The sequence below is a fragment of the Hyperolius riggenbachi genome, chromosome 4 (genome assembly GCF_040937935.1).
Source record: "Hyperolius riggenbachi isolate aHypRig1 chromosome 4, aHypRig1.pri, whole genome shotgun sequence".
Taxonomy (NCBI): domain Eukaryota; kingdom Metazoa; phylum Chordata; class Amphibia; order Anura; family Hyperoliidae; genus Hyperolius; species Hyperolius riggenbachi.
The window spans coordinates 271,273,075-271,285,548 of record NC_090649.1 but is presented as its reverse complement, the minus strand read 5'-3'; the positions used below and the strand labels follow the sequence as shown (position 1 = coordinate 271,285,548).

Here is a 12,474-nt window from a genome sequence, read left to right as displayed (position 1 = left end):
ACAATGACACAGTTCTTGAAATATGCCAGAGCTAAAATCTATGAACTAATGACCTTTTTTATGTACCCCCTACACTCAGAACCTGTTCTCAGTTTTATGGCTTTAATTCCTTCTCAGTGGGGCTTACACTATAGTCTGACGAGGTCTTGGTTGGAGAGAAACTGTCACTTGCATACCTGAATATTAACTTTTTCAGGCTGAGAAAGAAAGTAATTGTGTGTTTGTTAGTTTTTTGTATGTTTGGCAAAGTACATACACATGTTAAGTGTTGGAGAACATTGTTCCCGTTTTTTAAGACTTGATGAATCACCTAACCAATTATAAGTGTTTAAAGAGGAACTCCAGTGAAAATAATTTAATATAAAAAGGTGCTTAATTTTTACAATAATTATGTATACATGATTTAGTCAGAGTTTGCTCATTGTAAAATCTTTCCTCTCCCAGATTCACATTCTGACATGTATTACATGGTGACATTGTTACTGTGGGCAGATTAGGTAGCTGTTCTGGCTTTAACAGACAGCTATAAACAGCCATTTCCTGTGTGTGTCATTGTTACATTGTGGCAGTTTGCCCAGAGTACCGTACGGTACCAGAGCCTCTTGTGGGAGGGGTTTCAGCACAAAATCAGTCATACAGCGCCCCCTGATGGTCTGTTTGTGAAAATCATTATATTTTTCATGTAAAAGTGGGTATCAGCTACTGATTGGGATAAAGTTCAATTCTTGGTCGGAGTTTCTCTTTAAGCTATAGGAGAAAAGACAACAACATTGCAGTGATGTCCAGAGATTTTTCCTTGTTCTTCTGCCAGAACCCAACCTAGTGAATCAGATCAATAAGAGGCAACCATCCCAGTCTCCCAATAAATATAAAGAGCAGCACTGGTGCCTGGAGGTTGGCTGAAGGTGATCAGGTCACCTGGGTGGGAGGAGCTTAAACTCCAAACACAAGCACCACTGCAGCCAATGGGAAATGAATAGTCTTCTCCACTTCACAAGTGGTAAAGCTGCACTGGCGAAAGGATGCAATGTGACACTAACTGCTTATCTCATCACATACTTATAAATGAACAGCAGCATTTTTTTTGCCTTTATAACTAGGAAACTTAACATATTTTATTAACTGTAATAAAAAGTCTTTAATAGCACTTGGTGACTCCTTAAAAGATGAACAGTAGCAATGTTAAATGTGAACTATGAATTCAAAATTCTGTTCAATAAGCTGCAGAAACTATTGACATCATTTTCTAGTGATTTCCTATGAAAATGCTTACATTTTATTTTCTGACCTTTTCATCTGTCTCATCCATCTCTTTTGCTGACAGCTGTTCACTATTGCCAGGGGCATGCTAGGCAAACGGGGAGGAGGGGAAACATTTTCTATCACCATGTTTTGGGTTATGGAATTAATAGGTAGTGTCTATACTTCCTAAGCATAAAAAGCATTAATTCATTTTTATGATTTCTTTGTCAATTCATAAGGATTCTTTAATGCAAGAGAAGCCTGTGTAACACATTTTTTTTCTGAAGGCATCTATATAAAGCTGAATTTTACTCTATTGAATAACCAGCTGCTCTGTTTAAGCATCAAAATTCCAAATGTGTTGCAGAATTAAGGACAAAGACTACAGATGAATGACTAGGCCCCTTTCACATGGGCAACTGACAGGCGGTGCATTCACCACCTGTCAGCTGCTCTCCTGCACCTGGCGCTTGTTATCTCGGTACCAGCGCTAGACAGGTGCCCCCCCATAAAGTCAGATCTGAGCACTGCCACAGCCATGCTCAGAGGCGCTCAGGCGACATGTCACAGTCCTTTGCTGCTCTGTAACAACACCGCATGTCAGCGCTTGACATGAGTGGTGTTACTACCGCTGCAATTTGGCTGCACCCAAATTGCATTGGCGGGCGTCAGACAGGAGACTGAACTGCTCGGCAAGTGCACAGTTAAGCTTCCCATCTGAAAGAGGCCTGAATTAAAGTGGCCTCCAGAAGACGCAGTCGTTGTTTCCTATGTCTGCCATTCTGCTAAAATGACAAGACACCAGTGGTTGATTGTGTTGTCCCATTCTGATGTCACAGGTTGATATAAATTGATTATTTAAATAATAATAATGTATGTTGAGCTTAAATATGGCAAATATTAAATCATTAACATTTTTAGTTGGGCAATAAAAAGTATAATGAGTTGTTTGTGGCAACTAATGTCCACCTGCATTTCACTGTAAACTAGCTAATGGGTCTGGCTTACGAAGTCTTTTCCACTTTTTAAACTGCGAAGTATAAACTGCAGACTTTGCCTAGGTCCTACTGAAACATTGTCTGCTTGCTGAATGGTAAGTAAATAAGCAGTTGTGCAGTCTAAAATATTTGTACACACTTTCGACTAAACCCGGCTGAGGCATCCGTTAGACACCACCTTGGGTGAAAATCTGGCGTGTGTACAGCGGCCCCGATAGGTCAGCGAGAAATGTAACATACCGATTTGATCATCTCACCGAGCGCAGCTCAACGTGATGGTTCTCTCGCTCTGCTGTCTCTGTTGTGCACCACACATTGTCCCTCCACTCCTGTCCATAGTTATACATAGTTACAGAATGAGTCGCTAGCCTACGGTATATCTTCGGCCACATACTGTTGCCCAAAAGGTCATGTCCTGATCCCGGCTTTTATTTATTTATTTTTTTAATAATGTCATGTTTTATTAAAGAAAAAACCTCATGCTGTGGATGCAGCAAACAACGGCATCACCAAACCACTAATTCACAAACATGGAAGTAACTCAGACTATAATCTGATATGACACAGAAGAATAGACAAAGACTAGACACATAGCATTTACAGTATATTGTGCTTTTATCCTGGTGGACTCAAAGCGATTGAGTAGCAGCAACTAGGGCGCGTTCAGTAGGCAGTAGCAATGTTAGGCTCCTTTTACACCCGATACGCTGCGTTTGGCATGCGTATGCTTTAGTACGAGTTAGTATGTGTTGGTACGCGTTAGTGCACGTGTTTTTCCAAATGTAATAGAAAACCTATTTGTTACAATCCAACACGCTGGCATCTGCAAAAAAGAGTACTGTACTCTTTTTTTGCGTATGCCAGCATGTGGGGATTGTAACAAATAGGTTTTCTATTACATTTGTAAAAAAAATGCCCACTAACGTGTACCAATGCATACTAATGCGTACTAATGCAAACGCATGCCAAACGCAGCGGATTAAGTGTAAAAGGAGCCTTAGGGAGTCTAGCCCAAACACTTACTGAATATTACAATGAAAAGCTACAAAAATCATGAGCAACACATACTGCTCTTATTGAAAGAATCTATGATTAGGGATGGTCAATAAGTTGCAAATAATTCGGAGTTGATGAGGGCTATACAAATTTTAAATGCAAATATATGCATGTTGAAAATAGATCAATTGAAATCTGTCAAGATGGAATTTGATTGGTTCATGTTGCATACAATATTTGCATAATACTGTATCAGTTCGGGATTATTTGCATCTCATTGACCATCGCTCTCTCTATGATGTCTCCTGCATGAGAAAGTCACAATACGCCAGTCAAAATTCACAGCTAAATTCTTGCATTTTGGTTGACCATTCATATTAAATGAGGAAGAAAACAAATAAAATTCAATTTCAAAGCAATAAAAAATGCATATAAAGAAAAAATGCACAAGACACCCACAGCAACCAATAAGCATGATCTAAAGCAGGTAAGCTTCAACACAAACACAATCTAATCACAATCATATTCAAGCTGAAAAGCGCTAGATCAGAGCGATTTTCCAAGCGTTTTTGTTACAAAACCAGTACTCTAGCAGTTGTGCTGTACCTGAAAAAAAAAAGCTACACAAGAACACTCCAAGATAGGTATAAATAGAAAATCGCTAGGCACATGCCAGGAATCGGCTTGAAAAATCACTACTAAGAATGCTGAGCGTTTACGATTACACTAGCGCTTTTAGGTGTGCAACGGCTCTAAATCATAGAAATGCTGCAACTTATGGTGGCCATACACGGTACAATAAAAACATTCGATTTTCCCGTTTATTAGATCTAAATGATCGAATTGAATGAAAGTTGAAAATATTTTTTTTTTTATGATCAAGAAATTCGAACGATTATCCCGTTTTTTCGGGAAAAATGATCGGACATGCTGGAAAAATCTTTATATTCGATCTAACGGAATAATCAAACTAAATTATCTAATTGAAAAATTTTACCATGTATGGCCACCTTAAGTCTTGTAGTGTGAGGGCGCTTTCACACTGGGCCAGTGCGGTATTTTTACCGCACCCCACCCCGGGCAATGAAAGTCTATGGGGACTCTCAAACCGACCTGGATACGGCACAATGAGATGAAAGTTACGTTTTCACCGCATCCGACGCTAGGTACTAACGCAAATCTGTAGTCTGAAACCATCCTGAAGTACGTTACAGTACTCGATTTTCTTGCTCAATCACCAATTCAATTGATTCATTTTCGAATTTTCATCAGATTAGGGAAGAATTAAATATGTTCCATTCTGTTCGAACAATGGAAATTGGCCAATATCTGGTCGAATCGACCAATTACCTAATCAGGCAGGATGGAAAATATTTCTCGATCATGAAAGAATCGGCTACAGTTCACATGATTTGGATCGACATAGAATCGATTTTTGGTTTTAGTGCATAGAGGAACAACATCTGTGAGGCTTTGTTCACATCTAAAATCGCAATTGCTGAGGCCAGCATTATTCGATTTTGTGAGTGATTTTTTTCCTCCTCCCGGCGCTACGATTTTTTGTAAAGCGCTTTTCAAATCGCAAGTCAGGAAGTCAACTCTTTGACCTGGAAAATAATAAATACAATGTATTATTCTTTAAAGCGGTGGGGAAATCGCTATACAAAATGCTTTTTCAAGAGCTTTGCGATTTCCCTATACCTTCCATTGAAACGTAAAAAGCTCAGAAAATGTTACAGGCAGCGCTTTGCTGAGCGGATTGAAAACAAACTGCTAAGATGTGAACACTCTCATAGGGAATCATTGCACAAAAGCTTTTAGGGTGATTCTGAAAATCACTGCCGCTTAAAAAAACACAACACGCCCTAGGTGTGAAAAAGGCCTTAGTGAAGGAGAATCACTTAGGATCTTGATTGACGTGTGTGTGCCACTAGTTGATCGACCTTCGATCCACCCTTGTTGTTGACCGCCCAATAAAGTTGATTGCACCTTTAGAAATTGCATTTTTCCTATACAATTATATCCTCCTATACAGTATTTTTACAGGTGGTGGTAGCCCACTCATTTAAAAAAGACATTTACTCATAGAATTAAGTTTTATGTGATACATACATCTGGAATCTACTATATTTTTAAATTACACCCTTTTTCCATAGTGTTAGCGCTATCTTTGGCCATACATCTCCCCTTAGCATATTATTTTCTTCTTCAACTGGGAAAAAAAAAAACCTTTAACTGTGAATGGTTTGAAAATTTACCGCCTGTCGGCTGTTCCCGCCCACCGTCCAGATGCTTGCTGGTGCTCGGCACAGGCGGATAGGTGCCTCCTCCCACCGCATGTAGTTGCATCTGAGTGAGTGGTTGTTTTCTGTTGCTGGGTAACACCAGTGCATGTCAAGCTTTAAATGCGCAATGTTGCCCTAATGTTTGTGGCCAACAGCCAGCAGGTTGACCTGCTCAACAAACCAGTTCTGCCGTCCGTGGAAAAGAGGCCTTACTTTACAAAAAAATGATTTGCATTGTGTGAAATGTTTCCTGAGGCATGCATTTTTTAGAAACTGTAGCATTCTTATTGCAGTCTTATTTATATTCCATAGTTATTTTGACAATGCTGTTGCCTCACATACCAATGATTACTTTTTCAAAGTTTCACAAAACAAATTTTGCTGGCTCAGTGAGACATTGTTCCCCAAGCAGACATCTTTTCAGAAATATACAGAACATTCTATTGTGTGTTATGTATTTCATCGGATGAGAGGCAAATAATTCCAGTTTGTGTGTAGATTTAATGTAGATTGTGTGCAGCTTAGAAATGAGCCAATCAAATGCAGTTCCTGACTGTCCTGAGTGGACCAATTCCAAGCTTTGCATTACATTTGCTGAAAGACAGAATTATTTTTATGTCTCTTTTGAGAAAAAAGAATTGAGCTACACATACAAGTGAGATAAAAAATAAACGAACAACAGCCAAACGGCAGATAATTAAGAAGGAAGTAAATAGAATACAAAAGCATGCATTTCTTAGGATTTTTGCATGAACTGAACCTTTGCATGTGTAGAACATTCCTAGAACCAGGGCCGGCCTTAGGTTTTACAGCGCCCTGAGCGAAGCCAGATTATGGTGCCCCCCCCCCCCTCATCCTACACACACACACACACAAGGAATAGGTAATATTGGGATGGACAGACAGACAAATATATATACATTGAGAGAGAGAGACAGAGAGAGACAGAGAGAGAGGAGAGAGAGAGAGGAGAGAGACAGAGAGAGGAGACAGAGAGAGGAGAGAGAGAGAGGAGAGAGACAGAGACAGAGAGAGGAGAGAGACAGAGACAGAGAGAGGAGAGAGACAGAGAGAGGAGAGAGACAGAGAGAGGAGAGAGACAGAGAGAGGAGAGAGACAGAGAGAGGAGAGAGACAGAGACAGAGAGAGGAGAGAGACAGAGAGAGGAGAGAGACAGAGACAGAGAGAGGAGAGAGACAGAGAGAGGAGAGAGACAGAGACAGAGAGAGGAGAGAGACAGAGACAGGAGAGAGACAGAGACAGAGACAGGAGAGAGACAGAGACAGAGAGAGGAGAGAGACAGAGACAGAGAGAGGAGAGAGACAGAGAGAGGAGAGAGACAGAGAGAGGAGAGAGACAGAGAGAGGAGAGAGACAGAGACAGAGAGAGGAGAGAGACAGAGAGAGGAGAGAGACAGAGACAGAGAGAGGAGAGAGAGAGACAGAGGGGAGGAAAGAGAGAGACAGAGAGGAGGGAGAGACAGAGAGGACGAGAGAGACAGACAGATATAGGGAAGGAGGGATAGGAGGGAGAAAAAGAGAGAGAGAAAAACATAGGGGGGGGGGGGGGGAGGGTGAGAGAGAGGGATGGATGGATGGATAGATAGATAGATAGATAGATAGATAGATAGATAGATAGATAGACAGACAGGATATAGGAATAGATAATCTAGGGACATATATGAGAGAGAGAGACAGCTATAGGGATGGATGTATGTTTGGGGAGAGAGAGAGAGAGAGACAGACAGATAAAGATGGATGGATGGATGGATGGGAGGAGTAGAGAGAGAGACAGATATATAGGGATGGATGGATGCATGGGGAGATAGAGAGACAGACAGATATAGGGATGGATGGATGGTAGGAGTAGAGAGAGGGGGAAGAGAGACAGAGAGAGAGTGAGTGAGTGAGTGTGTGTGTGTGTGTGTGTGTGTGCTGCACAAAGTCCGGTCCATTAAGGCTGCATTTTGATCTATGTAGAGCCCCCTGAGTGACTGACCTGCCTCTCTGCTGTCCCCCTTGCTTGCAGTTTGCTGGCACTCTGTGGGAGCTGGGAGATGTGCTCCTGTCACACAGACCTGTGGGCTGCAACAAGTTCCCCTCTGTGGTGGCTCCCTCCATCCCTGGCACTCAGACTGCCAGCCATGTAGTTCAGCGGTGGGTGGTCCAGCAGCATTGATGGCAGAGCGAGGGAAGCCGCTGTATACTTCAAATACAGGAAGTGCTCATTCAGGAAAGCACTTCCTGTATTTGAGATACACAGCGCCACCACTGGGCTCCCTCTGTCATCACAGCTGCCGATTCACCCACAGCTGAACAGGGCTGACAGTGAGTGCCGGAGATCGGAGGGAGCCGCGAGTGAGGGGAATAGAAACCCCTGCACATGCGCCCCTTGGAGGCCGGCGCCCTGTGCGACCGCTCCGGTCGCACAGGTCAAAGGCCGGCCGTGCCTAGAACAATCCACTGTTCTAACCTTCCCGACAAACCTATGCAGCAGATTGATTCCTATTTTTCCAAATACGTTTATCTCACATGTGTACGTAGATTTTTGCAGCATGACACCATTCTGACACTACTGTTTGCCAGCATAGATCAGGTTTACATTTTCCCTGCTTCACAAAAAAGTATTATGTGCATAGTAGGTTGTGAAGGCATCTTTCCATAACATGTAGTATTGGTTGTGGTTGAAGGCCTTAGGTGACCCTTAATATCTCTGAAGACATTTAAGCCCCTTTTACAGTAGCAGGTAATTGGATTTTACCGTGCTAATCACGGTGAAATCCCCCGTGCTCAGTGCAAGCATTTTGTGATTGCTTATGTGAATGGGCCCTTACAGTATTGCAGTCTCTTGCGTGTGGCGGAAGTATCCTAGCCGTCACAAGGGCAACAAACCGGTGGCTTGGGGTAAAGTCTTTGGGCGATGCACGTAGTGGAAATGATGGAGTGCGGTGCATCATGGCGTGCATGCGTGGACCTACGGGAATCCCAGTGATGTACCTCCTGCCCGGTAGATAGTATGTCACTTAGCGGGAGGCATTGCTATGCATATCGGTGTGAGGGGTGCTATGCACATTCTGCTGCAGGGTCACATGTTTGTCATTTTTTGTTTTGCAGTGCATCCCCAATGGAAAAATAATTATGTAAAACCGTCCTTACAGTTATTATCTGGATAGGTGGGAAAGCAGCATCTCACAAAATTCAGTGTGATTCTATATCTTTTATTGTCATTTCTGTTTACGGTTGCAAAGTTAAGGATAGTCAAGTGAAGAAAGTGAAGCAGCTTGTTTTAAAAGGTATAAATCAATGTCCATTAGAAGAATTATGTCCTTCAGCACATACTAACATTATACCATCAGATAAAAGAGCCCAGTGTGAAACTGTGTACAAGTGCGAGCATTTAGCTACATAAGTGAGATATGAGGCTGAGCATGTGAAGAAACTAAATACATCAGAAGGCTGAATGGTAACTTTGTGACTGTGTGAATAATAAGACATGAGAACGGGTATCCCTTGTAAGAGATAGAAGGTCATGAGAGAAAGATATAGGCACACAGGAAGAGAAGATCCAGTGCCCATAAAAAAGATTGCTGATCTCACCATGTAGAAGAAAAACATTTTATAAGCCCTGGCCATGAGCCCAACAAGAGAGGAAATACACAGCGTGATAACGTGCAATGGAAACCTTCTCACCTTCTAAAAGATACATTACTATAAACATTGCAAGAGTGTATACAGAGGAATTTGTCTGCTTTTTAAGAAAATAACTATTTGGATAATTAAAAAAGGATAATTAAAAAAAAAAAGACTCTTAAGGGAGAGGTACATAATCTACCATTACTGTTCTCTTTCTAAAGCTTTGCCTGGTTGTAATACTGATCCCATTGCTTCCGTTAAAGCAAAGGTAAACTGAAATTAAAATAAAAAGTCAGATGCTTACCTTTGGAGAGGGAAGGCTCTGGATCTAATAGAGCCTTCCCGTCCCTCTCACGGTCCCCTCGTTCCAGTGCTGTCATCTCCCGTGCAAATCTGCCGCAACACAAAGATGCGGACAGGCGTCTCCAACTGCAAGTGCCCATGAGAGAGCACTTACGCATGCACAGTACAGAGTGGCCCGTCTTCAGGAGCGCTAGGTCTCCAGCAGAGGATACTCAGAGCCGTATTCAACCAATTGGTTGAACAGCTCTAGCGGGGGTGACAGTGCTGGAACATGGGGACCGTGAGAGGAATGCGAAGGCTCTATTGGACCCAGAGCCTCCCCTTTTAATAGGTAAGTATCTGTTTGTTTCAATTTCACTTCATATGAACTTTAAAAGAAGCACTCAGTGATTTTGCAGCTCTCAGTGATTTAGGGGAATGGAACAATTTGTTCTGCAGCAGTTGGAATGTGGTTCTATCTCATACAGCTGTGGACTCCAATTGAAGCTCCGTCCAGGGGTGCTGCTAAGGTCTTTGTGAACCCATGCAGCATATAATTTGTGGCCCTCCCAAGTTAAAGGCCCCTTCTCCCATAATAATACCTTCCCCCCAAGAAAATAGATATCCAGTATAGGTAGCCAAGCCCCCCCCCCCTTCCCCCCCACATAAAAATAGCCACCCCAAGTAGCCAAAGGGTCTCCAACCGCCCATACCATATCAGGCATTGGTGTTAGGGGAGTTATGTAGCATCCTGCTGCCTCCCATCACCAACCCTCACAGACAAGCAGGTCAGCAGCAACCCTAAGGGAGGAAAGAAGCACACAATAATTGTGCAGCACACTTCAAATTCAGGAAGTGAACAAGGGCCTCACTTTCGCATCTGAAGTGTACTCCGTGGTCATCCTGCTGCTCTCCCCTCTGTTCATATTGCTGCTGTGGTTTGTGTGTGAGTGACAGGGAGGCAGCGGTGGCCATACAAGTCACAGACAGGGCAGCCCTGGCAGCTCAGGAGGCCCCTGCTCCCGGAAAGGCTCCAAGCAGCTGCTTGGTTTGCCTAGGCCAAGTGTGCAGCTCTTTCTGTCTGGTTCCATCAAATGATTAGGGCCGGCTGCCATTTTCAGATGCTATGAGCAATTCTCTCCTTCGACCAGAGCACCTCATTTGTATTACATAGCTGTTCCTATGAGTGATAAAAGATTGATACACACATGTATGTGTGGTCAAATAGTAGCTACGGATCAATAGCACTTGGGCACTGCAGATACCGACTGCAATATTAACATGCAAGCTCAGCTTGCCCAGCTATACATATCCATAATTTTAGAGGAAGGGCTTAGGAGAGCATCCATCTGCCAGCCTGCCTTGGGGAAGACCAAATTTGATAGGCTAAGAAATCTAACACGATGTAACGATCGGTGTCTGCACGCAGAGAGAATCTGATTATTGATGATCTGCAGCATCACCAAGAATACAGATCTATACCGGATTATGGGTGATCTGCAGAATCACCAATAATACAGATATAGTGCTAACCTCTGGACACCTCTAGATATATATATGGTGAGTGTTTGGTGTAACAGTATGACTTTGAGCAACCCCCCTGATGAACAGGTGACCCTAAGCAGTACAGAAGAGACTGCTATGGAGAGTACAGAAAACCTTCCAGCAGCCTGAGACTCTCCAAGGGGTGGAGTCAGGCTGAAGGTAGGAAGGACCAGAGAGTGAGTGACACCTGAAGGTGGATGTCACTGACTGATCTTGGAGACTATCTCTTAGGTGGAGAGAGATAGCTCTCGAGGTCTGGCAAGCCAGGTCGGCAACACACAGACAGATAAAGTACAAAGACAAAAGGCTGATTCGGTATCCAAGTCAGGCAGGGTTTGGCAACGTGATATCAGAAATGCGTGGTACCGAATCAGAAAGCAGAGGGATAGTCAGGAAAGCAATAGGTCATAACAAATATCAAACAATGCCTAGTCTTGGGTGTGAGGTCCGTGGTCTCTACACCCTGGAACTAGTCTGAAGTATAACAGAATGATAACACAAGTTCCCTAGTCTTGGGTGTGAGGTCCGTGGTCTCTACACCCTGGAACTAGTCTGATGTATAACAGAATAATAACACAAGTAATCTGGCTCAGTGTGAATTCCCAGGTCCTCCTAGTTCAAACACACTGTTGGATCTGACTAAGGTCTTAGTGCTTCCACGTAGTGATCACAACGGCAGACAACCAGCAACTGACAAGCAAGCTGTATATATAGTTGCAGGACTCTGCCGCCCCACCCGAACCACTCAGCCAATCAGGAGTCCAGCAGGAATCAGCTGATCATCCTGATCAGCTGACACATCTCCTGCTGGCATAAAGGTCCTGACTTCTGGCGCGCGCGTGCGTAGCCCTAAACCTGTGTGAACTAACAGGCTCAGCCACACCAGCTGCACGCTGCTGCGTGCAAACCGCCGTGCTGGATGCGGAACCAGCCGCCTTGTTGTCAGTACATGCGGCGGCTTTTCCGCGTTCTGCCATGTCACTAGATGCACGCTTTCGCGTGCAGACCGCCGCGTTGGACACGGAATCAGCCGCCTTGCTGTCAGTACACGCGGCAGCTTTTCTGCGTTTTCTCACAAACGACCAATCACTTCTTCCCTGAGCATAGTTGATTCTGAAGGTTAGGGAACGAGATACTCATACAGACAACAATTGGGTTAGACAACCATAATCTAATATGGCTGTACTTAGCATTATAAAGTTTATGGGGATTCCCAGTACATTTGGAAGAGTGGTAATAGTTTTGAAGGAATACAGTAATGGCCGTTCTCAGTTTCTCTCATCACAGTTTTAAGGCCACACTCCACGTGAAGCATAATTTTGGTAGCATGAGACACATGGTGGTTTTTCATATCCCTAAATACACTCAAATGATAAGATATTCCCAATTTCTACCCTATAGCCACAGCTGGTGCATGAATTAGATCATGATATCTAGCTGTACTGATGTAGCTTCCATAGAACAGAAAAACTAACCAATCCAGCCATGAGAGAA

The 12,474-nt window shown here is 43.3% G+C and overlaps 1 protein-coding gene across 5 annotated transcripts in view; it reads right to left on the bottom strand.

Moving 5' to 3' along the window:
- SOBP (sine oculis binding protein homolog) overlaps positions 1–12,474 on the bottom strand; it is a 252,958-nt gene that overhangs the window by 134,678 nt on the left and 105,806 nt on the right. The window lies entirely within an intron of this gene.